Source organism: Callithrix jacchus, chromosome 4 (genome assembly GCF_049354715.1).
Source record: "Callithrix jacchus isolate 240 chromosome 4, calJac240_pri, whole genome shotgun sequence".
Lineage (NCBI taxonomy): Eukaryota > Metazoa > Chordata > Mammalia > Primates > Cebidae > Callithrix > Callithrix jacchus.
Window position 1 is genome coordinate 49,090,386 of NC_133505.1, and position 27,766 is coordinate 49,118,151.

At 46.4% G+C, this 27,766-nt stretch overlaps 1 long non-coding RNA gene across 2 annotated transcripts; it reads right to left on the bottom strand.

The window, feature by feature from the left end:
• Positions 1–2,665: 2,665 nt before the first annotated feature.
• On the bottom strand, positions 2,666–22,807 carry LOC118152849 (uncharacterized). Of its 2 annotated transcripts, XR_004741777.3 has the most exons (5): positions 22,503–22,807; positions 19,609–19,806; positions 18,386–18,453; positions 4,277–4,395; positions 2,666–2,784 (listed from the first exon to the last, which is right to left on the bottom strand). It is a non-coding gene; the product is annotated as an uncharacterized LOC118152849 (long non-coding RNA). The 2 variants fall into 2 exon arrangements; XR_013534805.1 differs by lacking the exons at positions 2,666–2,784; positions 4,277–4,395; positions 18,386–18,453 and having other exon boundaries at positions 18,537–19,806.
• Positions 22,808–27,766: the final 4,959 nt, after the last annotated feature.

Below are 27,766 nucleotides of genomic sequence, written 5' to 3' on the forward strand. Positions count from 1 at the left end.
TACAAGTCAGAGTCTGGTTGATCTTGAGGAACATACCAGTTCATTTGAAAACACAGTGTTTTCTACAGTTTTTGAATGTCCTATTCCATAAATATCAATTAGGTCAAGGTGGCTGGCATTATTCAGATCTTGAGTCAGATTTTTACTTCTGCTTTCCTTATCTAAATTAGGTAATAAAATAAGAGTTTCTGTGCACATTAAATAAGAATGTAAATGTATATAAAGCATTTGGGAGATGTAATTCTTAAAAATTCCAGTTGCCTTTCTCTTGTGTGCCCCCATCCCTACTCCAGCCCCTCCCTGAGGTCTGATGTCAGTCAGAGGAGCTGAATGAATGAACAGACAGACCCAAGAGAGGAGGGTGTGCCTGCTCTGATACATTCTCTTCCTGGTCCCTTCTCCCTTACTCTGGTTGGCTGTTCCTGTTTTTTTCACTTATCAGAATTTGACCTTATGAGGCTTTGATAAGTGGTCCTACCTTATCTTTCGTATGTCTTGGAAAATACTTCGGTAAAGTACCAGAGGAGTCATTAGAAGCCTGGGGTCAGACAGCCTCAGCACCATGGGCTACATGGTGGAGAGAGAAAACAGACGGCCTGAGTGCCTTTTGTTCCAGACCTTGTTTTTATGACGGGCTTCATAATGTCTCACAGCACTTCATTCCTCTCAGAATCTGTGGGTGAGACTAATGTGGTCCTTTAATAACTGTTCTCTCCCCCTTCCTTTAATAAAGAACCCCCCACACTTCAGCTGGATACATGGCAAACCCAGGCAGTGACTACCCTTCCCAACCTCTTTTACAAGAATATGTGACCATGGCACTGAGGTTTTACAAAAGGATGTGAAGAGAAAAGACATCTACAGCTTTCTTGCTATGCTCTTGAAACAAATGGGCCACGTTTATTCCCTTCCCCTTTCCACTGGCTTGAGGACACATAGGGTAATAGTGCTTCATTTTCTTGGAGCATCAAGATAGAAGTTTGAATCCTCTGAAACCTCCAGGGGCAGTGGACACAAGGGCAGTCCTAGCTGCCCTGGTGATCTACTTCAAGATTTTAAAGTGGCAATAAAATAAATTTCAGTCTCATTTAAACCACTATATTTTGGGGTCTCTTTGTTACCATAGTCTAACCTGAATTCTGACCGATACTAAATCCTTCCCAACACAGAGGTGCAGGCATCCTCTGCCGATGGACTGGTATTTGAGTTGAAACCTATTTGCCATCCTGACTCAGGTGTCCAGTTCTAGGTGGGGAGACTGTCATCTCTGTGAGTCCAGGATCCGTATCTGCTTCTTCACCTCCAAAGGTCCGGCATCTATCTCAGAGCTTGGCTCTCAGGAGCTGCTTAATAAATATGTGCTGAGCAAATGCATGAATGAATAAACTTGGCTCATAGTTTATTCACATAGTAGGTTCTCAATAAATACAATGATGATGATGATGATGACATAAAATTAGAGCGAAGAACTAAATGATTCTTAAACATTTCCAACTAGGAAAACATATAACTACTTTTAAAATGGTCAAATAAAGAGATCCTCTGATTTTTTCCACAGGTTTGATATAGAGTACAATGAACAGGGACATGCAGATGGCTCAGGAAGTCCAAGGCAGAGCAGACTGTGTCTGGAGAGCATGCTGGACCCTGGGGTCCTCCTTAAATTGCAGCCATGCTCCCTTTGTATTAAGAATAACTGTCTACTACCTCAGTACCTTACATCCACTATGAGAAAACACAAGGAGAAATTTCATGACAAAATGACCTGCATTTCTCCTAAGCAAAATTGCCTGATAATTTGAAAATCTTAGGCTATTGTTAAGGTTTAAACACTATCCCTCTTTGACTGTCAAGAAACTGAGAATTGACCTTGTACACTATGACTGCAAATGCAAAGCATGTGTGGTAGGTCCCTACTGTGCTAAGTAGAACCCTCCTTCAGGACGCAGGTGCCCATTCCTCCAGCTGCATGCAGGGTTACCTGCTGGCACCTCACAAATCAGTTCTCCCCTGGACTTGCTCTGGGCTAGGGTTGCCAGATAAAACACAGGACACCAGATTAAATTTAAATATCAGTTAAATGACAAATACTTATTTTAGTCTAAGTATGTCCCAATGTTCCAAACAATATTTGGGGCACACTTACACCAAATATACTAAAAATATTCATTGTCAGTTAATTTGAAATTGGAACTTAATCGGTTATCTTGTATATTTATTTGCTTTCCCCAGCAACCCTATCCTTGGCTAAAGAAATGCACCCCTGGCCCCAGGTCACACCTCTTTCCCCAACAATGCTCAAAGACAGATCCATGCAGCAGTGGAATGGTCTGAGCTGCTCGCCACAAATCCACTTCCGGAGCTTGTTACAACAACTGAATTGTGGCCCAGCTTCTCCTCTGCCCAGTCCTGCAGGTAGGTACTCCTTCACTTTCACAGACAGATCCCAAGAACATCTCCTAATAAGCTGCTTCATGCTGATGTCCTTCTCCAACTCTGCTTCCTGGGGAGCCAGGCCTTAGAAAGCACCTTTCAGCCACACCCTTCCCACCTGTCTTTTGCCCTCTTAACCATTTTTCCATTGTCTGTGCCTCCTAATCTGTTTATCCTCTTGTACTATATGTATTTTTGTAAGGCTTCTCAGATTCTCTTATGGAAAAAAGTGTGTGTGTTTTTGTGTGTATACACATTTTTGTTTTTTAAAAAAATGTTTTGAGTGAAAGGTGACTAGAAAGAACGCTGGAGAAGGAATCACAAGTCTCGACCCGGCTCCGCAAGTACAACCTGTGACCAGACAAAGGCACATGACATTTCTAAGGTGCAATGTTTAGAGTGAGGATGATATAATTTACCCTTACAGGTGTCCCACACAAGGGGTGGATGTTAGAGGGCTCCGCAAAGGCAAATCTTCACATCTAAGTTGTGCTGTGGTGTGAGCTGGGCCTGAACGACAAACTACCTAATTCCCTCCTGCAGGTCCTCAGGAGTGGAAACAAGCCTCTGCCTTCCTGTGTGACAGAGGTCTCCCCTCTGCCCATTGACGGGCATTTGCTGCATGGTGTGACACTGCCTTCTGCCCCTCTTTGCTAAAAGACAGTCTTTCCACCCTGTCCACTGCGTTTCCATGCTGCCATTGGATAACCCCTATGGGTAAGGCAGGAGTTGGGAAGTGATGCCTCAGCACCCTCAGTGGAGCATAAAAGGTATTTCTGCTTAAACCACAGAGCCAAGCATCCACCTGGGAAGCAGTGGGGCTTCAGGATGGTAGGAGTGAGCTAGAGCTATTCCAAAGTGGCTGGCTCATGGACGAATTGTGTAGATTGGAGGATCTGGGAGGGGACTTCGGTGGCAGAGCCAGCAGGCTGTGGTCAGCCCTGGCACTCTCTAATGCAAAACACAAGCAAAACTGGTGTGGTGGAACTGCTCAGGCTCTGACTCTGAGGTCTTCAACTTTGGCCACAGGTAGGATCACCTGGAGAGCAATGATATCTCTTCAGGTGAATCCAGGCAGCAACCGAGTGCAAACTCCTCAGGAGATTCCAGTGTGCACCCTTGGGTGTGAGTCCACACATCTCCACCACTAGCTCTACTGCCTGGACCAGGCTGCTCAACTTCTCTGAGTCATTTTTTCTTCACTGGTTAAAAAAAGGACAATCCCTATTTGCTGTGGGTTGAATTGAGTGCCCCCAAAAGATGTTTGAAGTTCTAACCCCAGTAACTGTGAATGTGACCTAATTTACAAATAGGGTCTTTCCAGATATAATCAAGTTAAACTGAGGTCATTAGAGTGTGCCCTAATCCAATATGACTCTGGTGTCCTAAAAAAACGGGGGCATTTGAGCACAGAGAGGCATACCAAGAGAGAACACCATGCGAAGATTGAAGGTGTTCAAGGGAAGGAACTACCCAAAGTTAGGGGAGAGGCCTGGAATGGATCCTTCCCTGCCAATGCCTTGATTTCGGACTTCTGAACTCCAGAGCTGTGAGGTAATAAATTTCTGTGGTTCAAGCTGCCCAGTCTGTGGCACCTTGTTATGACTCCTCAAGCAAATAAAAACATCATCCTAAAGGGATTTTATAAAACTTAGGAAATAAAATATGTAAAGCCTCGGACACATCTACACTCAATAAATCATGATGATAATATAATTTTACCTTTGGGAATCCTTATTTCTTTATGGAAGGTTGCTGTGTGACTGTGGACAAATATTGAGCCTATGTACGCCTCGGTTTTCTCATCTATAAAAGGGTAGTAAAAAATATATAAAAGACATACCTATGTTGCAGGAATGTTGCAAGAAGAACAGAAGAGCACAGAGCACAGTTAGAACAGTGCCGGGCACATAGTAAGTTCTCAATAAATACGACGATGACGATGATGATGATGACGACATCCTATGAGAGTGAAGAACAAAATGATTTTTAAACATTTCCAACTAGAAAAGCATGTAATTGCTTTAAAAATGGTCAAATAAAGAAATCCTGATTTTTCCACAGGTTCTATATGGAGTGCAATGAGTGAGGACATGCAAATGGCTCAGGAAGTCCAAGGCAGAGCAGTCTGTGTCTGGAGAGCATGCTGGACCCTGGGGTCCTCCTTCAATTACAGCTAGCCCAGGTGCAGTGAGGAAGCCCTCAGGGGCCTTCGGTGCCAGATGTCATAATTCATCTCTGAACCTGTAACTGTTGCCCGGCCTGGAGTTTGTCCTCGGATCAGTCCTCGCACTGTGTGGAGCGTGGTTGTTATGGAACACAGGATAATTGTCCCCAAGTGACTTAGCATAAGAGGACCACTGGACGCCAGATTGCCTTGAGAGGTTGTTGCCTCAAGTGGGACCTTTGATCTCCCCAGTAAGCCAAGGAGGGCAGGGTTCCAGTGAGGCACCACCCCTACCCACTATGCTTCACAGCCCAAGGGATGCATGTGACAGAGCTGGTGAAGGTGATGGTGACCATGTCTGGCCCCTGCTGTGGTTTGAGGATGCATGCTAAGCTCAGGGGGCTGGGAGGATAAATCTGCCCTTTCTATTGATGCCTCTGCCTCATCCTCCCTGAGAAATCTGATTATCTGGGCTATGCCGGCAGATGTCAACATGAAATGTTTGCTTCCAGGTCCCTACTTAGGGGGGCGGATGGGGCTGACTCCTGCCTTCCTGTCAACAAACAATCATTAATCCCCCTGTCTTACAGTCGATATCTGATGCCACTTTTCCTGGTTTATGTGGCTCAGTGACCTTTCTTTGTTTTGTTCCCATAAAGATAGCCCCACTGGGGCTGGGCCTGATGAGAGCTCTTTAATTCAGGGAGCGCTAAATCAGAGAGCTTTCCGAGGCAGCAGGCAGCTCCTGCAGCCAGCTCTTTGGGGTTCTGTTCACTGGTTGCTCTGGTCACTGTGGCAGCGTCTTTGTGTGACATCCCCTACAGAATCCACTATTCCAGAGCTTTCTATTTCTCTTCCTTCCCGCTCCAGACCATTGACCTGGAAGGTACACTGCAATGAGTAATTCTCCCAGTCCCCGTGTGTTTTGGTATAAACCTGTTTGGCTGAGATGGAGAAGTCTTTCTGTAAGAGTTGAGGTGTATGGCTAGGCCCACCTGTGGATGAGGATCAGACCAGCAGGGCCAGCTAGTTGGCTGGTTCCCTGAGGGCTGAAGGGCAGAAGCACGATCCTCTCTCAATCAGACATTCCTGCTGGATTTGGGAGTGGGGACAGGAACTACCAAAGGTGGAGATGGACAGTGGCACTTGCTTTTCTGTTGGGCAGGAGTTTCTTACCTTCTCTTGGCAAGTGTGCCTACTAGAAGATTCCAGCTCAGCTGCTCCCAAGACTCTAGGGTTATAGCCCCTGTGGGTACCATACTACACACACACACACACACACACACACACACACACACAGAGTCCACCCTGGCTTCACCAACTCTGTCTCTCTAAGCCAAAAGCTTTCTACCATAATAGTTAAGCTACTAAAGTTCTCAATCACCTAGGAAGCTTTAAAAAAATACAGATGCCTGAGAAAAAAGTAGCAAGCACTTTACAAAAGAGGCTACCTAAGTGACCAATGAACACATGTAGGTGCTCAGGTTCACTAGTCATCGGGGAAACAGAATAAACCACAGTGTGATCCCACTACACACTCCACAGGCTGGTGAAGATGATAAGTACAGACAATTCCAAATTCTGGCTGGCATGTGGCATAACCAGAACTTCTTATTCACTGCTGGTGATAGTGTAAATTGAACAATCACATCATGAAGTCACTTGGTGGGATCTCAATTGAACATACACATATGCCCTGACCCAGCACTTTCATCAGAGCGCGCGCACAGAAATGCATTATATATCCACCAAAGACACATACAGGAACTTTCATAGCAGAACTCCTCATAGGAACCCAAACCAGAAATGATCCATATGCTCATCAATCAAAGAACTGATCCATAAACAAGGGCATATTCATACAGTGATATTCTAGAGAGCAGTGAGAATGAGAAACATTGCTGCAAGCAACAACAGGGATGCTTCTCACGTAATGTTACGTAAATGAAGCCATGCACACAAGGAAGGGCTCGCTTTTTGAATCCATTTGTAAGAAGCTCGGAAACAGGCAAAACTAATCTAAGATGTCAGAAAGAAAATGGGTGAACTTCAGGGGGTGACTGGGAGGAAGCCTGGGGGATTCTGGGTGGCTGGCAACACAATGCTCTCTTTCTTGATGTGGGAGATAGTTACATAGGCGTGCTCAGTTTGTGAACATGCATCAACTGGTGCACACTTAGGAATTGTACACTTTTCTAAAGAATGTTATGTTTCAATATTTTTTGACATATCTTAATACCTAGACTCTACCTTCAGAGAGTCTGATTCTGTTAGTCTGGGCTTCAGGCCTGGCATGAGTATGTCAGGTCTTCCCAGGAGGTTCTAATGGGCAGGCAGGACTGAGAATCCTGGGCTTAGAGAATGGGGGTTGAAGTCAGAAGCAGCAAGCTTAGAAGACAGATCCTCCCACAGACCTGCTGGCATAAGCTACTGAGTCTCTCTGGATCTGTTTTTCCCCCGAGTCAGGAAAAGGGGACAATAATTCTGTACGCACTGCACAGGGTTGTTGCAAGGAACAGCTGGGATTGCGTGTGTACCATACTGTCCACTGTGCCTGCCTGTAGAGTGAGCGCTCCATGATGACAGCAAACCACAGTGAGTGCTCCACAATGGCAGCAAACCACAGTGAGTGCTCCACAATGGCAGCAAACCAGAGTGAGTGCTCCATGATAACAAACCAGAGTGAGTGCTTCACGATGACAACAAACCAGAGTGAGTGCTCCACGATGGCAGCAAACCACAGTGAGTGCTCCATGATGGCAGCAAAGCACAGCAAGTGCTCCACAGTGACAGCAAAGCACAGCGAGTGCTCCACGGTGGCAGCAAAGCATAGTGAGTGCTCCACAGTTACAGCAAAGCATAGTGAGTGCTCCAGAGTTACAGCAAAGCACAGTGTGTGCCCACAGTGGTGGCAAACCACAGTGAGTTCTCCACGGTGGCAGCAAAGCATAGTGAGTGCTCCACAGCGGCAGCAAAGCACAGTGAGTGCTCCACAGTGACAGCAAACTACAGTGAGTGCTCCACAGTGGCAACAAAACACAGTAAGTCCTTCATGATGGCAACAAACCACCATGAGTGCTCCATGATGACAACAAAACACTGTTAGTGCTCCACAATGACAAGCAACCACAGTGAGTGCTCCACGGTGACAACTGACCACAGTGAGTGCTCCACGGTGACATCCGACCACAGTGAGTGCTCCACGGTGACATCCGACCACAGTGACTGCTCCATGATGACAACGACCACAGTGAGTGCTCCACAGTGACAACGACCACAGTGAGTGCTCCACAGTGACAACTGACCACAGTAAGTGCTCCACGGTGACATCCGACCACAGTGAGTGCTCCACGATGACAACCTACCACAGTGACTGCTCCACGATGACAACCTACCACAGTGACTGCTCCACAGTGACAACTGACCACAGTAAGTGCTCCACGGTGACATCCGCCCACAGTGACTGCTCCACGATGACAACCTACCACAGTGACTGCTCCACAGTGACAACTGACCACAGTAAGTGCTCCATGGTGACATCCGACCACAGTGAGTGCTCCACAATGACAACCTACCACAGTGACTGCTCCACGATGACAGCTGACCACAGTGAGTGCTCAACAATAACAAACCACAGTGAGTGCTCCACAATGACATCAAACCACGGTAAGTGCTCCAGGATGACAGACAGAAATTGCTGATCCAAGGTTGCTTCCCCTCCAATCCTGCCTCAGGACATCTTGGCCCACTAGAAGTCAGGATCCCAGGACTGGGAGGCAGAGAGCCTGGACTCTAGAGTAGGACACTGAGAAAGGAGGCTGGGCAAGTCATATCCCCTTTACAGGCCTTAGTTTCCCCAGGGTAATACCCAAGGGTTCCACAAGAAGAGTGAATTTTCCTCCTGGATCTGACAGTCAGGAAATGTATTATCCATCTCTGAGTAGCTGTTACAGCTGTGGAGATCACCTCCTTTGGCTGCATCCCCCTTCCACACCCCTGCCCAGGATTAGCATATGTCAAGACATAACTAATGTGGCTAAAGAATCAGAGTAGATCCCTGACTCCCAGAGGACCCCACACTACATGGACGTCAAACAGTGCCTCTGCTTAAGCTCAGCTAAGAGAAGAGCATTTCCATAGATTTTATAGGCCAACTTCCTCCACCTGTTCTTTCCCCACCTGCCCACATGAGAAAAAAGGCAAGGAGAAGGAAAACAAGAGAGTCGCCAGCTTTCCTCTTTGTCCAAGGGTATTTTTCAGCCTTTGCTATTTCTAACTCCCTAATGCCCCGTATGAATCTTGAAGACCTTCAGTTCTAGATCTGCCCTGCCAGACAGGGTGAAGCAGGCATTCTTTACCTCTTCTCCCTCCATCAGGGTGTCAGGGACTGCATCTAGGAAGAAGGCCTGGAACCACACAAGTTTAACTGAAATAGCCTGGCTCAATTAAGCAAGCAGGAATGGCGGTGAGGAAAGCCAGCATGCAGATGTTGCAAAGCTACTCTGCCTTCAGAAGACGTCATCCCCCTAGCAGGGAATGGGGAAGGGGGCCAAGCTGGAAAGTTTGCTGCCCCTCTGAGTTCACTGAAAAGTCTGTTCTAATATCAGTCATCTAAATGTTTAAGAATACCACAGCTCAGCTCCCAGATCGGGAAGTAGGGGCAAATGGATGTGGGGATGACTGCCAATCAGGCAATGGAGCAGATGTCTGAGGAAGTGAGCCCTTTATTTATCTTCTCCCAGGAAACCAGAAAGCCACCGCTGCAAGGTGGCCAGAGACCTCAGCACTCTGGACCAGGCCTGGTCCCTAGGGCTGGGGCTGGGCCGCAGGAGGGGAGGTGAGCGATTCCTTCTACATAATTTTGCTAAAGTCCTCATATAGCCCACAAGCCAATGTATTCAGTTTGTTGAAGTTAAGGAAAATAACAATTTTATCTCCTGTAACAAGTGAAAAAGCATTACTCTGAAAGAGAAGAGAATCTGTTTTGCTATGGCCAGTGGATCGAAAGTCCTTATCAGCTGTAACAAGAAAATTTCATCTGCCTTTAAATGCCTTTTGAGGTTGTTTATCACCCCCAGACCTAAAATGCTTAAGTTTAAAAGTTTAAACACGAAAGGAGGACTTTATGAAGCCTGGTAGAGACACATACCTACTCCCAGAAAGTCAGCGAATATTTACCTCACATTTGCTGAGCACTCCACGTGCACAAGCAAAAAGGAGACAGAGACAAGGTCCAGAGAGGGCAACATGCAGAGTGACAAACACTGAGAGAAAGCTGGAAAGACAGACAGATACACGTGTACTGAGCTAAGAGGTGAAGACAGAGGATGAGAGGCCTCTAGAATCAGAGAGTAAACTGTTTCATGACTGCAGAACAAGGTATAAATACATCAAGGAAGACAGAAGATTCATTAAAACCACAGGGCAACAAATAGCATTTGTTTTAGTCATCTCCTCCCCTCCAGCACTAAGAATCCCTGGCTGTATTCCTTACAGAGTCCACTATTCCAGAGCTTTCTATTTCTCTTCCTTCTGGCTTCAGATCTTCGACCCAGAAGGTACACTGTGATGAGTAATTCTCCAAATCCCTGAGGGTTATGCTATAAACTTGTCTGGCTAACATGGAGGTTTCTGGCTGTCAGTACTGGGACTTATGGCTTCAAGCCCACCTGTGGATGGGAATCAGACCAGCAGGGCAAATTGGTTGGTTGGTTCCATGAGGGCTAAAGAGCAGAAGTTAGATCCTCTCTCAGAAAATCCTGCTGGATTTTGGAGAGGGGACAGAAACTACTAAGGGTGGAGATGAATAGGCAAGCCAAGGTGAGAGAGGATATGAGAGTCCTCTGGTTGGTCAGGGATGGGTGTGGGGTGAGAGGAGGTCCACCGAAGAATGTGCAGTAACAGAGAAGAACTATTTTTACTGGATCCACAGGCATGCTACTGAGGCCCCATGCAAGGGACCCTTGGCTAAAAAATCTCTCTCTGATTTTTGATGTGACTTAAAATACCTTTGCATCTGTTGGGGTGCTTTCAGCTGTACATAACAAAATATCCAACTAAAACAATAGTCGTTTTTTGCATTCCAAAAATCTAGAGGTAGACCATTTTAGAGTTGACCAGCTAGTCACTAAGTTCAGCTCAGATTCAAGGGGAGAAGACATAGGCCCTACATCTTGATCAGAGCAGTGTGAAAGAATCTGAGAAACCAAAAAAAAAAAAGTCTGAAAATAAATGAATGTTGTTTTAGACAACTGAATTTTGAGTTGGTTTGTTACACAGCATTATGGTGGCAATGGCTGACTGATACACCTTTAAAATTACCTCTTGCTCTCAGTTGATTACTACTGTAAAGTTCACACTGTCCAGAGGAAATGGAGCTCAAGAAAGAACATCTAAGGTGGTCTCCTTAGTGCTTACAATTCTCTCCTACTCTCATCTCCTTACCTCCTCAATCATCCTCTAGATTGATGGAGGCTGCAGAAGCCCCCCTGCCCTCAGCTCCCATTCGTCTTCGTGCTGTGGCCATTTCTCTGCTGTATCCACTGTTCTTGGATTCCTCATTACTGCCATGGCTGTACAATACCTGTGGGGGCCTCCAGTTGTGTTGCTCTCAAAGCTTCCCCTGCAGGCCTTCCTCCCTTCAAAATTCCCATTTATCCTTTGTAAAGCTTTCTCAAGCCAAGGGCCAGTTCCTTTGGAAATCTCACAGGCCCACCAATTGGTGACGCAATGAGACGTTATCTCCTGCCTTTTCTCCAGGTGGCTTTGACACTTTTAATCTTTATCCATCAGTCTTCACCAGATGGCTTCCCATAGCTCTCCTGCCCCCAACTCCTGCCTCTGTGCTCACTGAGGAACCGGCTTCTGGTTTCCATTCCTCAACCAAAATAGAGCTGTCTTCTTTCTTGGACTTCAGGAATCCTGAGCATCCAATTGACATGTGAGTCATAAGCACTCGCCACGTGCCAGTCACCGTGCTAAGTACGCAGGCTGCACAAGGTACAGGTCTGCCCTGGTGGGCTGAGCATGTGTATTGAGAGGCACAGACAAGACAGTAAAGTAGAGCTCTAAATATTATTAAGTTATCAAGAAATATTTGTTGAGCACCTACTGTGTGCAGAGCAATGTGTTTGACTGAAGATAGAGCAGCAGCCCAAACAAATGAAGTCCCTGCCTCTGAAAGCTTCAGCCAGGAGTTTCCAGATTCTTACAGAATTTTATCCCGAGTCCAGTGGGATCCAATAAGGAGAATCACATTTCTCAAGGGACCCGGGTTGTATGTAGGAGGTACACCCAGTGTTCTTTCCACTCACTGTCCCAGTTCATGCCCTGGGGCGTTGCAATAAGCACTATCACTGGGCTTAGGCTTTCTCCCGACCCATGCACAGAACAGGCCCCAGCTGTCAGGAGTTGACAGTCCCGGAACAGTCAATGAAGCCCGGGAGCTGGAGGGTAAACATCCGGGATTCCTTGCCCCCAGAGGGGACAACACTGGGGTGTGTTCTACACATGGGCCAAGAGGTCCCTGGCTGGCTGGAGACCCCCCTTCTCCACAGTGGTGGCTGCTCATTAACATACCCTCCAGGGGCTTCCTTCCCCTCCCTCCCCACAGCCCCACCCATTGCTGCACCTCCAAAATAAATCTCTTGCATCAGAATCCATGTTTCAAGGGAAAGCAGAATAAACAATAACGAGCAGGAGGAGGAGTAGCAGTAGTTGCCATTGGGAGCTTACAGTGTGCCAGCTATCTTTTGAATGTCTCAATTTTCATTACGCACTTAATTTCTACAAAGCTACGAGGCAGGCATTGCAATTGATCTCCACTTCAAAAGGAGAAGCAGAGTCACAAGAGGGAAACTAGCATTATATTAGGAAATGCCACTGGCCAAAATTCAAGAACCCAGACCCAGCTCTGGGCCAACCAGCTGAGGACATTTTGAGGAATCTGCTTCATTTCTAGGTCCTCAGTTTCCCCTCATTTACAATAAGGGTGACGCTCCCCGTCTACCGTCTACCACATCTCAGAGGCCTTCTGAAGCTCCTATGAAGGGAAAGGTTATAAAGCTATAGTAACATACTGAGCATATAAGGCCTTTGGAGAGGACGAAGCTCAGTGTGAAAGGATGGATGAAGAAGGGAAGGATGAAAAACGCACTGTGTTCTCCTGTGCAGCATTCCTAGCCCTGATGATCTGGGTTCCAGGAGGGGTGAGGCCTCTGTTCCTGTCACTCCCCATCCTCAAGGGATCAATAGTGCAATTAAAAGCCATGAAAAGTTCTTCCTATCTAGTATTTCCTATTCTCATTGTCTCAAAACAATATTCTAGTCTTATGTATTCGTTGTTATTGTTTGCTGGATTTTATTGCTTTAATCTCTCCTCAGACTGGGGCTCCTTGAGGATAGAGCTGTGTCTCCCTCAGACTGAGGCTCCCTGTGAATGGGGCTGTGTCTCCCTCAGACCAGGCTCCATGAAGTAAATTAGGCTTGTCTTCCTTTCCCATCATTACCGACTGTGGTCCTGAGCACAGGCACCTGTAGTAGAAATCCTAAGGCTGGGGGCTCCCACAGCAGATTCAGGACTCTTTAAGCAGATCTGGGAAGTTGGGAGGGAAGGAGGTTGGGATCCTGGTCTGAACTGCCATGGAGCACAGCCCTGTGCTGTGAGGATGTCCTCGTTCTGTTTGTGTAACTTTCCACTTGACTTATTTATAGGTGCCCACACCGAGTGAGTTTACTGGCGGTGGAGTCTGCCACATTTCAGGATCTTTGTGCCGGAGGGGTTAGGCAGGGAAGGAGAGGACTAGAGGGTGTGGGGAGGAGGAGAGGGAAGAGCTTCAGGACAGAGGCTCAGTGAAATATGCCCAGATCCCCAGAGTTCCTAGACTCCCACATATTGTGTGAGTGTCAATCTGTGCCATTTCACATAACATTTTTATAAAGAAAGTTTAGAATGCCTACCTGGAGGATGAAATTCAATGCTGCCTGAATGCCTGGCCTGACCCAAATCAGAAGTGGGATGATCTGTTTTTGGCTCTAATCCCTACCTCTCTAGGCCCTCTGTCTCGTAGGCTCCAGCCCTCCTGACCTCCACGTCCCACCTCTACACTTAGCTGCCTATGCCCCTCATCTGCAGGGCTCTGTTCTGGGAGAGGCACCTCCTGTCCATCATGCCACCTTATTGAGCATTCTGCATGCATTTAACTCGTTCCCCGTCACAACAATTTTATGAACAGTGACTTGTGTTATCATTCCCATTTTACAGATGAGGAAACTGAGGAACAGGGAAATTAAGCGGCTTCCTCAGGGTCACACAGCTAGTTAGTGGCAGAGGTGGCTTGAACCCATGTCATCTGCTGGCAACAGTGGGCAGTTCCCAGAACAAGGGGATTTAGAGCTTCTACCTGCAACCTGCCAGGCCCCATCAGCACCCCAGTCCCTTGCTGTGCTCTCCTCTTCCCTTCCTTTCTATGCAGTCAGCATCTTTGTTCATGCTAAAAGCTTGTTTACAAGCTAAGCAGTGGTTGTCTGTTCACTGTGAGTCTGTAGGCTCCCTGAGGGCAGCCTTGTCAGCCAGCTTTGTTCCCCCTGCTTTGCAGTTCTCTGCGACCAGGACCTGTCACAGAAAGGCCACTCCGTACATGCTTGTGGAATCAAGAAAGGAATGATTTAGAAAGTGGTCACCCAAATCGTGGTCTTCTCTGTTTAAACAGTTTTTACCAGTCACAGCAGTGAGGCCCCAGACGCAGTCTGGGAAGACTGGTGTGTGAGTGTGTGTGTGTGTGTGTGTGTGTGTCAGCAGTGTCCTGGCTGGAAGCTGTCAGCCCATTGGGCTGACTGGGCTGTGAGTTGCCTGTGTCTCGTGGCAGCCTAATCATGTCTGACAGATTGATTAGAGGAGAAAGTTGCTGCGTCTCTATTGCAACAGACAGGGTGAGTGTGTCTCCACTTAACCTTTCTCATCGCACAGGAAAGCAGGGGGTACAGGCTGGGGTGGAGAGGAGGGGTCAGGCATGGAGGGTGAGCAGGAGGTCTGCAGAGAGACAGAGGGAACAGGGGTGGGCAGAATGAGTGAGCATGGATGAGCCAGAGGAGCTGCAGGAAGAGGTTGGAAGACAAGGGAGGCAGATATGGAGCTGGTGGGGCTCATCCTCATGGTGTGTGCAGGGAGCCCCAGCTCTACAGACATCCCCATTGAAGAAGTATTGCCCTCTCCTTTGGATCAACCGGGTGATTTGTTGGACAACCAGCAGGCCCACAGCCCTTGGATGTCCCTGAAGCCTGGCTCTGAGCTGCACTCAGGAAGGGAGTGAAGCAGAGTGAAAGTGTTCAGGAATCTTCAAAGATGAGCCGTCTGCCGGCCTGGAGTCGTGGTTCATTCTTATAATCCCAGCACTTTGAGAGGCTGAGATGGGCAAATTACCTCAAATCAGGAGTTCGAGACCAGCCTGGCCAACATGGCAAAACCTAGCCTCTACTAAAAATACAAAAATTAGCCAGGTGTGGTGGTGGGCACCTGTAATCCCAGCTACTCTGGAGGCTGAGACAGGAGAATCGCTTGAACCCAGGAGGCAGAGGTTGCAGTGAGCCGAGATCGTGCCACTGCACTCCAGCCTGGGCAGCAAAGAGTGAAACTGTCTCAAAAAAAAAAAAAGAGCCACCTGTCATGGGCTCCCCTCCACTCCTATGGCTGAATGATGGATGACCACTTAGCCCTCAGCTGGGAGGAGAGGAAGAACACTGGCTGGATTGAGAAAGCTGCAGAGGCCTTTGGAAAGCATCAGTCTACCCCTCCCAATTTCCTTCAGGATGCAATGGCTTTAGAGGAGGGAAGGAACTCTCCCTGGCCATTTATTCACCCACCATCAGTGGCTTCTCTTAGAGAAGCTGAGCCTGGTGGGTGCCTGGGGTGACCTTAGTTCTCCGGGATCTGTCCCCTCTGTCCTAGAGGCTTCACAGTGGGGGACTTATAACAACTGTCACACTAGACCCTAGAGAGAAAGTCGCTGCCTCCAGCTCAGCACAGGGTCTTCTCTACAATTCCACAGGGGTCACAGGATGCAATGAAACCCCCGTGTTTTCATCGAGACCACGCTACTCTGAATGAAGAGGCCCATTGCTTCTAGAAACCTGGCCACCGATGTTCTGAATCATTATACTTTTTCAATAGGGAAAGTCTTAGTGGCAGATACTATATGCTACCAAGCCACCCCTTATATTGTGTTTTTTTGTCAAACTTGTAAATGTTACGGGTTAACTGGGGTTGAAAAAACCATATATATATTCAAAATTTTATTTTAGAATGCTTAGCAGGAGGAACAAACTAGACAGAGCCAACAATAACAGTCATTATTATTGGGGAATTAGATCTGGGAATGAGAATTATATTTTTTGCATCCCCTCTGTTTTATAATTAGAAGAATTGGTGTTATTCTCCTAAAAGTAGTATGCCTGGTTTTGAATACACAAAGGATCTCAGTTTCATACATAAAACACATAGCAAAATGTCTGAAAATAAAAGTTTTAAAAGTCATAGTGGCTGTGTTGTGAAGCTGTGAACATTTTTTCTTTTCTTCTACTTCCTCTCCTCCTCTCAAAATCAGCTGCGTTACTAACATTGGGGCTACAGGGTGGGTGTAGGTGGGGAGGCGAGGACAGTATCTTTAACAAACAAAACATTCATTTGCACTATTCTTCCTCACCCTCATCAGGAGAGGCCCAGCAGAGAGGAAGATAATTGTAGCTTTACTGAAAGCTCTGGGCTGGAGGCCCTTAGAAAGACACACACAATGAAATCAGTTCAACAATCAGCAGACATTGTTAATGGCCTTCCTGAATCTGCCCCCTCCCTTTGTGTCTCTGGCTGTATTCCAATGGTGATCCTCTTCCCAGAGGCCAGGTGTGCTGCAAGTGTCCCTTGGCCCTGACTGGACCCCAGCGCTTTTCCACGGCACACTATTGGCAATTGTGTTACAGACGTGGAACATCTCTGCCCCGCAGGGACTGTATGTTCAGAGAGGCCCCAGATGTTACATCTTCCAAAATCTCCTCATGTCTACCTGTTCCCCAGTGACGCTGCTACACACTGGTTGAGACCCCCAGGAAGCCAATTACCGTGCCTTTATTTCCTTTGCTACCAATTTAAGAAAGGTCAGGAGTTAGGGGTTGAATTGTGTCCCTCCAGAAAAGATATATTGAAGTCCTAACCCCCAGTACCTGTGAATTTGACCTTACTTGGAATTAGGGTCTTTACAGATGTAGTCAAGACAAGGTCATTAAGGAAGGCCTTAGTGCAATGCGACTGGTATTGAGGAAGGAGACCCTTAGTCACCCCTAAGCATCTAAGACCACCTCCCCCTTGACGTCCACATTGCATTTCAATAGGAGAAGTAAGGGCTGGCAGACTAGGCTCCACCTTTAATTGCTCTCCTATAGATCGCAGGCAGGGGATGGAGGAATCTTTCTGGAAAGCATTGTCTTTACTTAAACATGGTCAAACCACCACCTAAGTCATGTTCCCCACACCTACTCCATGGATAGGAGACCCTTTCACCTGTAAATTCTAGAGTTGTAAGCCTTTATAAGAGCAACGATTTTTCTCTGCTGGGGGCTTGGCTATTTGGAGCATTTGACCCGCTGCAGCTCCCAGCCGAATAAATCACTTCTTCCCAGTTCCGTGTTCGAGAGGTTTGTTTCATGGCCTTTCACGCTTCAGTGTCATTATAAAAAGAGGGAAATGTGGACACAGACACGTGCAGAGGGAGGACTGTGTGAAGAGAAGTGAAAGATGAATTATGCTGCCACAAGCCAAAAAATGCCAGAGCTGCAAAGATGGAAGAGACAAGAAAAGAGCCTTCTACTGCATGTTCAGAAAGAGCACGGTCCTGTTGAAGCCTTGCTTTAGACTTCAGGCGTCCAGAACTGTGAGAAAATACATTTCTGTTGTTCTAAGCCGTTCAGCTTGTGGTGCTTCGGTATAGCAGCCCAGGAAACGAAAGCAGCAGGAAACTCTATTCTAGCCAATAGCATCTGAGGGAAAGCTGTAGCAGGAGTGGCCATGGGAAACGGATTTCTAGAACACCGAATAAAGGAGGGAGGAGTTTATTTGGCCGGGAGACCAGGCAGTAATTTGTTAAAAACCCAGCTCATCTAACAAAGGAAGATTCTGCCTTTATATAGGCTTATACTTTAGATGTTACATGCGGAAGAATTTTAGGTTCATAGTTTTAGGACTCACATGTGAAAAGGTTTTGGTTTACAGTTTTAGGAATCACATATGAAAGGGTTCTGGTTTACAGTTTTGGGACTCACGTGTGAAAAGGCTTCTGGTTTGATCTTGTTTTAAGTAAAAACAGTGCCTTTTGGAGAGTTTCCCCAAGGCCTAGCGTGTCACCTACAGGAAGGTAAAACCGGAGGCGCCAGTCGGTTAACCTTTTCTTCTATTGAAATGCAGCATGATAGTCAGAGGGGAAGCTGATCTGAGAGGCCTGGGTCTCCCTCTTCACTCCCCCCTTTGAGAAACTTACCACTTTATAATTAGTGAGAGGTTTTACCTTCAGTCTTACTTTTTAGATTTTGTGAAGAAACTGGTAATGTTTCATATAATATACTTGGTGATGTCATTTTTCGGCAGTGATGAATCCTTTAATTATTTGAAGGAACGAGGGAGTAGACAAAGGAGCAGCAAACAACACCTATTATTATAACACTTATGATGAGGGTTTTGAATCCTCCCAGGGATGAGAACCAACCTTTAAATAAGGACTCAGGGTTAAATCTGTGACATACCTGTACAGGCACGTGTGCCAGTTTGGTCATGTCTCGCACAGTATCCTCCACTGCTTGCCCCTGGTCATCTATGTGCAGACAGCAGTTGGTTAGATTGAATTTTCCGCAAACTCCTCCTTTGGCTGCTAGTAAATAATCTAGGGCCAGCTGGTTCTGATAAATTATGTTTTTTATTTGAGTTTTGTTGTTGTTGGGCTAAAAGGGACAGAGCTTTGCCTATTTTATTAGTGAGTATTTTTAAAACAGCCTGCAGCCGAATGATCCGGTTGAGCATGTAAGTAGGGGTATGGTATCCCCAAGAGCCATCCTCTGCCCATGTAGCCAGCCCATAATACTTAATAGTTTTCTCCAGTGGCCACTTATTATCTGTCCATTTTCCTATGTTTAGGTTTCTTTTTTTCTCTAGCGGAGTAGACCGAATACATTAACAGCCCACCTGTCTTAACAGATAATAGGAAGAGGGCTTGATGATGCCTATGACACAGCTACCTGTCCATCTCATGGACTACACACCTTATATTGAGTACCGTTATATAAACAGGTTCCCTTCTGTGCCCCGTACGTTTATAAGAACTGTAGGACAAGAGAATGGCAGTAACTTTTATGCCCTACCTGGTGTACATACTGAGGGCATTCTTTAAAATTAATGTTTCTACTGTACAAGTCTAAATATTAAGAAGAACAAATACTACGATGAATTTCCTCATGCTTCAGCCGTGCGTGGACCAGCCAGCTTCAGGGATGTGGCTGGAGCAGGGCTTGTTGTTTTTTTTAAGGTGATTCTGCAGTCTTTGCCTTGGTCTAAGTTTTAGCTGTTGCTGGTTTCTTACACAGCTGTGCTGGATTCAGGCTGGGATTCCCTCTACCTTCACGCCTGTGGGAGTGGTCAGGATTAGGTTTGAGGTTCTTTTCATTGTGACTTTAGAGGGGCTGTACTACCGTCTTTATTCACATGTGATTACCTAGTGAGAAAGGCTGAACTGGGGAGAAAAAAGGCTTACAGGACATTTGTTATTTATTTAGGTTGAAGTATCCTAAGCGATTTTTCCTAGAGCTGATAACCAGCATCCTAACTCAATCTCTCCCCACTCCCGAGGAGTTCCTAGGACTGCTCAGAGTAGGAGAGGGGGCCTATGATATAAGACTTTAGAGGGGAATATCCTGTTTCTCTAGAGGGGGTGCATCTAATTTTGAATAACACTAAGGGAAGTGCCTGCACCCACTTTAATCTTGTTTTCTGACACACTTTCCCTAAGCTGTTTTTGATGATCTGGTTTATTTTTTCCACGTGTCCGGAACTCTGAGGTCAGTATGCAGCGTGCAGTTTCCAGGTGATACCCAAGGCCGTTGCTGTTTTCTGAACTAAATCCGCCACAAATGCTGGTCCGTTGTGTGATCTGATGCGCGGTGGCAGTCCAAACCTAGGGTTAAGATTTTGAAGCAGCACACGGATTACTTCTTGGGCCCTTTCAATTCCACCCAGAGTATGTGCACACTAGGACCAACAAATACTTATGTCCCCCACACTTAGGCATTTCAGTAAAGTCTACCTGGAGATCTTTAAACGGAGCTGCTCCATAAGCTTGAATGTCAGGGAGAGTAGTTGGGACCCTGCCTCGCGTTGTGTTGCCGGCATGTAATGCGTTACCGTGCTACAGTTTTGGTCAAGGCTGCTAAGTGTGAGTTGTAAAAGTACCGGCCCAGCATCTTTTTAAGTGACTTTTGACCTAAACGAGTGGTTTTATGTACGGCTTGTACAACCACTGCACATAGCAGGCCCTGGTATTTGGCAGGCTTACTAATGAGGTCTTTTGGTATTTATTGGAGTCACCGCTGTGTTTAAACTTTTCCCAGAGTTGAGGCTAGAAACTTTGATTGCTATTATTATTATTATTATTTGAGAGCAGGAAAAGGATGTGTTAAATTGGCTAGCCCCAAAGCCAGGGCTGACAGAAGTTTTGCTTTTAGCTTTTGCCCCATTTAAAGGGTGTCTTGTCTTTTCCCCTCCTTCCTTTGTCACTTTGTGTAAGGGTTTGGCCAGTAATGCGAAGTTTGGAAATTTACAATTTACAAAACCTACCGCTCCCAGGAGCTTTCTCACCTGCTTTTAGTTTCAGGTATTGTTACTTTGCAAATGGTTTGCTTTCTTTCTGCTTTTAGGCTGCGTTCCCTCTTCCAGATGGTAAGCCTTAGATATTGCATTTGCTTTTTGGCAAATCTGGGCTTTCCTTTTAGACATTTTATACCCACAGTCCTCCGGGTGCCGAAGTAAGGCATTTGTTTGCGGGCCTGACTGCCATGGGGTGTCCCAGTAGCAGTTTATCAGCATACCAGGGCAGCATGCAAGCAGGAAGCTTCTGGGGGGCGGTCACAGGCTGATGCCTCCCCAGCGATGAGGAGAGAGTTTCTGAGCCCCTGGGAAGTTGGGTCCAGGTGTATTGAGTGGTTACACCTCCTTCTGGGTTTCTTTTATTGAAATGCAAATAGTTTTTGACCCTCTAAGGCCAGTCCAATGCAAAGGAGGTATTCTTTAAGTCCAATTAAGTGAGCCAACTATCCGTTGCTGGCAATAATCCTAACTGCGTGTATAAATTGGGTGCAAAGCCACGAAAGCCATGCATGGGCCTGGGCTATAATATCAGTCCTCTGCTTCTGGCTAGGAAGTCTCCACCCTCCTTCCCAAGGGACAATGAGAGCCTGGATGACCCCAGACTGAGGCAGTTTCAGCTGCAGGTAGTCTCCTTTGTTGAATGGGATAGTGGCCCTTGATTTGCACAACAGGTTTTGCCAGAGACGGGGGGCAGGGGCAGTTTATTAAGTACCAGAAAGTCCGTGTTAAAAAGATGTGTAAGCAGCCAATGGCAATAAGCCTAAATGGGGTTATGAGTCTGAATAATAGTTTGCAGTAGATCAATGAGAGCTTGGGGTTTCTCGGTATAAGACAGGTTGTTATTTTTCTAATTGATAAGATTAGCCGAGGTGAACAGCAGGTATGTGAAAACATGCCTTTCTACTGCGTGGCCATCCTTATCCACTCCCGTGTACCTCTGCTCTCTTAAAGGCATCTGCACCCCGGCCTTGGGTTGCAGACGGACTGCCAGAGGGCGAGTTCCCTCCGGGAAGTGGGCAGCAATGGGCAGAGTTTTTCCACACTCTCTTTTGTCTGCTCAAAAGGGATTTAGGGATTGAGGGGTGTGCAGCCCCGGTGGGGATGCTGAGGCTTCTGGCCCAGGGAAAGGGACTCCTTGAGGAGGAGGAGGAGGAGGCATCATTGGCAAAAACTTTTCTGCCTCTGGGTTGACCAAAACCTTGGGAGTCCGCTTTTCTCGGTGCAAGGGGGATGGTGGTTTTTAGCAGTCTGTCCCTTGCCTGCTGAAACAGTCACTGCCTGCTCTCTTAGCCACCTCGGAGGGTTTAACACTGACTGCAACCACGAGTCTATGTATGGAAGTTGGTCGAGGTGTTCTAGCTCTCCGTATATAACCTCATGCCTTATTTTGGAGACAAGGGACCTGTCTAGGGTCACCTCTGGGGGCCAACCTACCCTAAATGCTGGCCAATTTTTCCTACATTAAAACCTTTAATTTCTCTGGTGTCATAGTTACTTTATAATTCCCACTAAATCACTTGTTGAAATTTTTCAGCATGGTTTCTAAAGGGATGGACTGGCTATAGGAGTGACCGATATTGACACTTTAAAGAAACAATTCCCACAGTTAGGAGAGTGTTAGTTCACTCACAGCGTTCCCGTTCTAGCCTAGCAAGATGCAGCACAGAGCACTCTCCGATTTACATTCATTTCAATCCTTTTACAACGCCCAGAGGCTTCTTCACTCAGCCTTATGTGGCTGTCTTTAATTTTTACAAATTGCTCGACACATGAGGCCCTTCCTAATGGGCCCGATACCTTTTACAACTGATGAGTCCGGTTGGACACATCTACACACATAGACACACATCCAGTTGCCCTCCTTCCAATTCAAAACCATAAGCAAAACGCTTCCAAGGTTAGTTACAGAGAGAGCTACCTTCAAAAGTGCCGATCTGGCACCCGTGGGTGATCAGGCCACGCTTCCACCCAAAATGGGGTGGGCTACTTTCCCGGGTTCAAGCTTACCAAATTCAGTTGTCCAGACTTCCCCAAATACTTGTTCCTCTTCGGTGTTCAGCCACTGGTTGGATCTGCACTGCAGGGCCTCCCTGCTCTGCTCTGGAGAGGCTTTTCCACCGGGTAAATACCTGCCCGGAGGGCTCTCAGGATGCGTCACCCCAGGGAGCAGGAGTCCCCCTGCAGGGATGCTCCACAGGGCTAGGCAGACCACGTAAGAGACTTTTTCCCGCCGTCTGCTATTCAAGACTCCCTTCCCTGCCAATGCACCAAAAATGTAGCAGGAGCAGCCACGGGAAACAGATTTCTTGAACACCGAATAAAGGAGGGAGGAGCTTATTTGGCCGGGAGAGCAGGCAGTAATCTGTTAAAAACTCAGCTCCTCTAACAAAGGAAGGTTATGCCTTTATATAGGCTTATACTTTAGATGTTACACATGGAAGAATCTTAGGTTCATAGTTTTAGGACTCACATGTGAAAAGGTTTTGGTTTACAGTTTTAGGAATCACATATGAAAGGGTTCCGGTTTACAGTTTTAGGACTCACATGTGAAAAGGTTTCCGGTTTGATCTTGTTTTAAGTAAAAACAGTGCCTTCTGGAGAGTTTCCCCAAGGCCTAGCGTGTCACCTACAGGAAGGTAAAACCGGAGGCGCCAGTCGGTTAACCTTTTCTTCTATTGAAATGCAGCATGATAGTCAGAGGGGAAGCTGATCTGAGAAGCCTGGGTCTCCCTCTTCAAAGCCAGTGGGGAAAATGTTTCCCATTACTACAAAGAAACCCAAAAGAAACAGTGGTTTATCTGATGATGGTGGCGTTGTGTCTGTATGTGGTGGTGGGAACCGCCGCAGCCATCTGGAGCATGTGGGAGACAAAGCTGATCTAATAAGCCTGTAAAGAATAAAGAAGAACCTGGGTCATTGATGATGATTGTTAAGGCTTTGAAGCAATCAGCCCTGCAATCCCTCAATCTTGTTATGTCAGACGATAAACCCAAATGTGTCTTCAGTGACACACCTATGATATAAATCAATCAATCAACAGCCTAGGGCCATTGGTGAACCCAAGTGAAGAAGTTGGTAAAAAGTAGCCAAACTTGGTTTGTCAATATCGGGTTTCTGAGTCACTGCCCTAGGACAGAGAAACCTAACACGGAAATTATTTGCTTTTGCCTTAGTCAATCTTAATTTTCCAGATACAGTGACAGAAATGTATACAAGCACAGCCTGCCTGGACAGGAAGAGAGTTTAGTATTCATCTCATGCCATGGTTCTCAAAGCATGGTTCAGGGACCTCTGGGGGCCAGCGAAGCCAAAATTATTTTTATAACAACACCAAGGTGTCATTTGCCTTTTTCACTCTGATTCTTTCACGAGCATTCAGTGGCATATTCCAGAGGCTGCATGACATGTGATAGCAAAACAGATTGAATGCAAAACAGACATGAAAATCCAACTGTCTTCTGATAAACCAGATATTCAAAGAGAGTTCCAAAAATGGAAAACAAGACCACTGTTTTTACAAACATTTTCTGTAAAATAACTATTTTTCATAAAAATATCATTTGTATTTATATGCAATGGGTTTGTTATCATTTTAAAATAAGAAATATTTTATATATTTAAAAATATCTCTAAAGATAAAAGTATATGTAACTCATATAAATGAAAGCTCTTTAGAGTCCTTGATAATATTTAACAGTGTAAAGGGGTGCTGAGCCAAAATACTTTCAAACTGCTGATCGGGTGACCTAGGACAAGGTGAGAGGCACTCATGTAGCTGGGACCGTAGACAGGGGCATGGAACGGTATCAGCTGATCATGGTAACAGCAAATACGTACAGATGCCTGGAACAGGCTAGACATTACACGGAGCATTTACACCTGTTATCTTGCCTCATTCTCATATCAACCATGTATCTTATAACCTTCCGATGGTATAAGCAGGTAGACCCTTCAATACCCATTTTGCAGATGAGAAACCCATGGATTAGGTAAGGCAATCCTCTGCCCAAAGTCTCACAGCTAGTATTATGCTCAAGTCAGGATTCCAATCAGACACCAAAACTAGTGTTTCTGAATCTGGTGTCTTAGCTTTGCACTTTCATGGAGTCAAAACTCGAGCCCCAACACTTACCAGAGTTTGAACTTTGGTCCATACTCTGAGCTCTCTGGGCCTCAGTATCCTCATCTGTATAATGGACATGGAAATATCTAGGTTGTGAGGATCAGTGGAAATTATGGATGTGAGAACACTTGTAGATAGTAAAGTTGATGTGATTATTATGACCCCTGCCTTCAGCTGTGGTCTCTTTTGTGGGGACAATTTTGGGGATGGTTGTGAACATTAAAAATATGGACCCACTTTCATGTATGAACATGTGTGTGTATGCACACATGGCTAGGTGATATGTGGCATATACATTTTTATATTAATACTCTGAGATATACTTCAACCTGCAAATCTCTCTGTCTCTCTCACACACACACAGACACACACACACAAACACACACACACACACACACACAATCTCAGCTGCTTTTGTGGAGGGAGAGACTGGCTTAGCAGGGTTAATAAATGCACCAGCATCCCCGCAGCTAGAATGAGTATCCAGCACAGCACCTGGTCTTAGGCAGTGGGCCATGCCCCCCCATCTCTGGATCACAAACAGTCATCAGCACTTGAGATGTGACAGGCCTTTTCTGAGTTTTTTCTCTTGCAGCACAAAACTAAGGAAGTACCATTTCTAGGCACTATTTTGTGAGGCAAGTAATAGAGTCTGAAACAAATATTAGATATTTACTATAGCAAAAGCACTGAATTGAGATATGCTTTAAAAACACTAAACAGTAAACCAGGGAGAGGAGGGGAACCCCTGGAGACAGAGTGTCTGCAATCAACTCTGGAAGAGGCAGGCAGTGGTCTCAGGCTGTGGTCCTGCTGCTGGCTATGTCTTGGGGATTCCAGTGCCCTCCTCCCTCCTAGCCTTTGCAGTGGGGGAAGAGTCTGGTTTATGCCAGCTCCCTGCTCTAATTCTTAGCCAGTGTGTGTCCTTGGGAAAGCTACATCCCCTCTCTGGGCCTCAGTGTCCTCCACTATGCTCTGAGGATTGATCAGATGACTCATATAATTCTGTGACCCCTGCAAAGTATGACCCTGTGGTTTTACTTACTAGGGCTAGTGTCCCCAGGAGCAAAGGGGCAGAAGTGAGTGATGGGAGAAAGGAGGAGCCAGAGCTTTAGACCAGGGTTTCACATGCCTCTTATGCATCTCCTAGCTCCCCAGGAAGTCTTACAAAGTGTGTGCATAGGGTGTTGGGGATGCTAAGGACCAGCTCTGGGAGAGACAAAAGCCAAGAAATGGAGGCAGGGGCAGAGGGAGAGAACCATATTGGAAACAAAAGCCCCTGTCTGGTCCCTTATTCCTCCATGATGCACTTGCCCCTAGTTCCCTTGTGTTTGTACAACTTTGCCCCTGAAGTCTCTGCACTCATCATGCCTATCTCCCCATGACTATCCCTCCCCCTCCACTCTCTGAAATCACCTCCTCCCTCTCTCTCCTTTCTAGCTGTTAAGAGCCGTAACTCTCTTATCCTCGATGCTTGGACACACAGACTTCTCTTGCCAACTCTTCTGTGAGATGGAAAGAGCTTTTGCTTTGCAGTCAAAAGATGTGGCCTCTAGGTCCACCTCTGTCACTTACCACTTGTGGGCTCTCAGGCAAGTGCTTCTCTTATTTGAACCTCAGTTTCCTTATTTGTAATTTAGGGCTAAAATGGATACATCTTCACAGGGTGTTTTGGTGATTACACATGAAGGCACTTAGTAAGCTGATGTGGTGCTTAAATGCTATCATTTGACTACACTGTGCTCGATTTAATTTTATTTTGTTATCTCCTTTAGCGCCCTTGTGAAAATAGCGAGGTTTGCACACAGAGGTATATCTTGGAGAGAAAGCCTATCTACCTTCCATGGGGCCCTTTACTTTTACACACCACACACACACACACACACACACAGAGTTGAGGCTCCAAAAGTAGATTTAAGAGAAGGCAGGTGAGGGGGAAAGGGCAGTGCACTCTGCAGGGAGGGAGGAAGAACAGAAAAAAAGAGAGGGTTTCCCTTGCCCCTGGGTTTTCTCACCTGAATGTCCACAAGTGGTAAGTGGACAGATACTCATTACTGGCTGAATTGTATGAAGACTCCTAAGAAATGTACCCTCCCAACTTGCCTCCTCTCAGTACCTCCACAGTCATATTATCTGAATATGAACATTCTGCCTTGTAGAACTGGAGTAGCAAGTTTGGGAGTAGCAAGAGCTTGGATGTGAGGCTGCTGTGGCCTCATCAGGAACTTTGCGGAAGCCGGCGCAGGCTAACCGATACAGTTTGGATGTTTTCCCCCTCCAAATCTCACGCTGAAATGTAGTCTCCAGTGTTGGAATCCCCAATTATATCCTGTCAATATTGAAGGTGGGGCCTGGTGGGAGGTGACTGGATCATGGGGGAAGAGCTCTCATAAATGTTTTAGCACTATCCCCTTGGTGATAAGTGAGTTCTTGCTCAGTTAGTTCACATGAGATCTGGTTGTTTAAAAGGGTCTGGACCACCCCCTCATCTTTTTTGCCATGCGATGCACTGGCTCCAGCTTTACCTTCTGCCATGAGTGAGAGCTTTCTGAGGACCTCACCAGAAGCAGGTGCCAGTACTATGCTACTCATACAGCCTGCAGAACCATGAGCCAAAATAAACCTTTTCTAAAATATAAATTACCCAGTCTCAGGTATTTCTTTATAATGATGCAAGAATGGCCCCGTACATGGAGCTTGGGCCAGGAACTCCCCAGCTTCCATGGCTGGTCCTGAGGCAATGGTTCCTGGGGGGCCTTTAGCTGGGCACCCACCATGTGCCACTCTAACCCACAGTTCAAAGAGCACAGAGAGGATGGGTGTGGTTCTGGTCTGGCTCAGTGGGTGGTACAACCCAGCAGTGGATCAAGTTTCGCCAACAGGACCCTCCAAGTCATATGGCATCTGGGTTATATGACCAATCACAGCAGAATCCTAATCCCAGCAGAATTCTGTACTCTTTGGATACCTGGAGGGTTGTGATCTCTATAATCCATGCCCCTCTGTGGTCCTAACTCCTTCTGCACCCACATTCATTTACCCCACCCTGGCACAACACAGGGCAGGATCTTTAGCAGAACCTGGAGGGCTAGCTGTGCAGACCTGAATTATCAACTACAAGGTGTCTGGGCATGGGAAACTGGCAAAG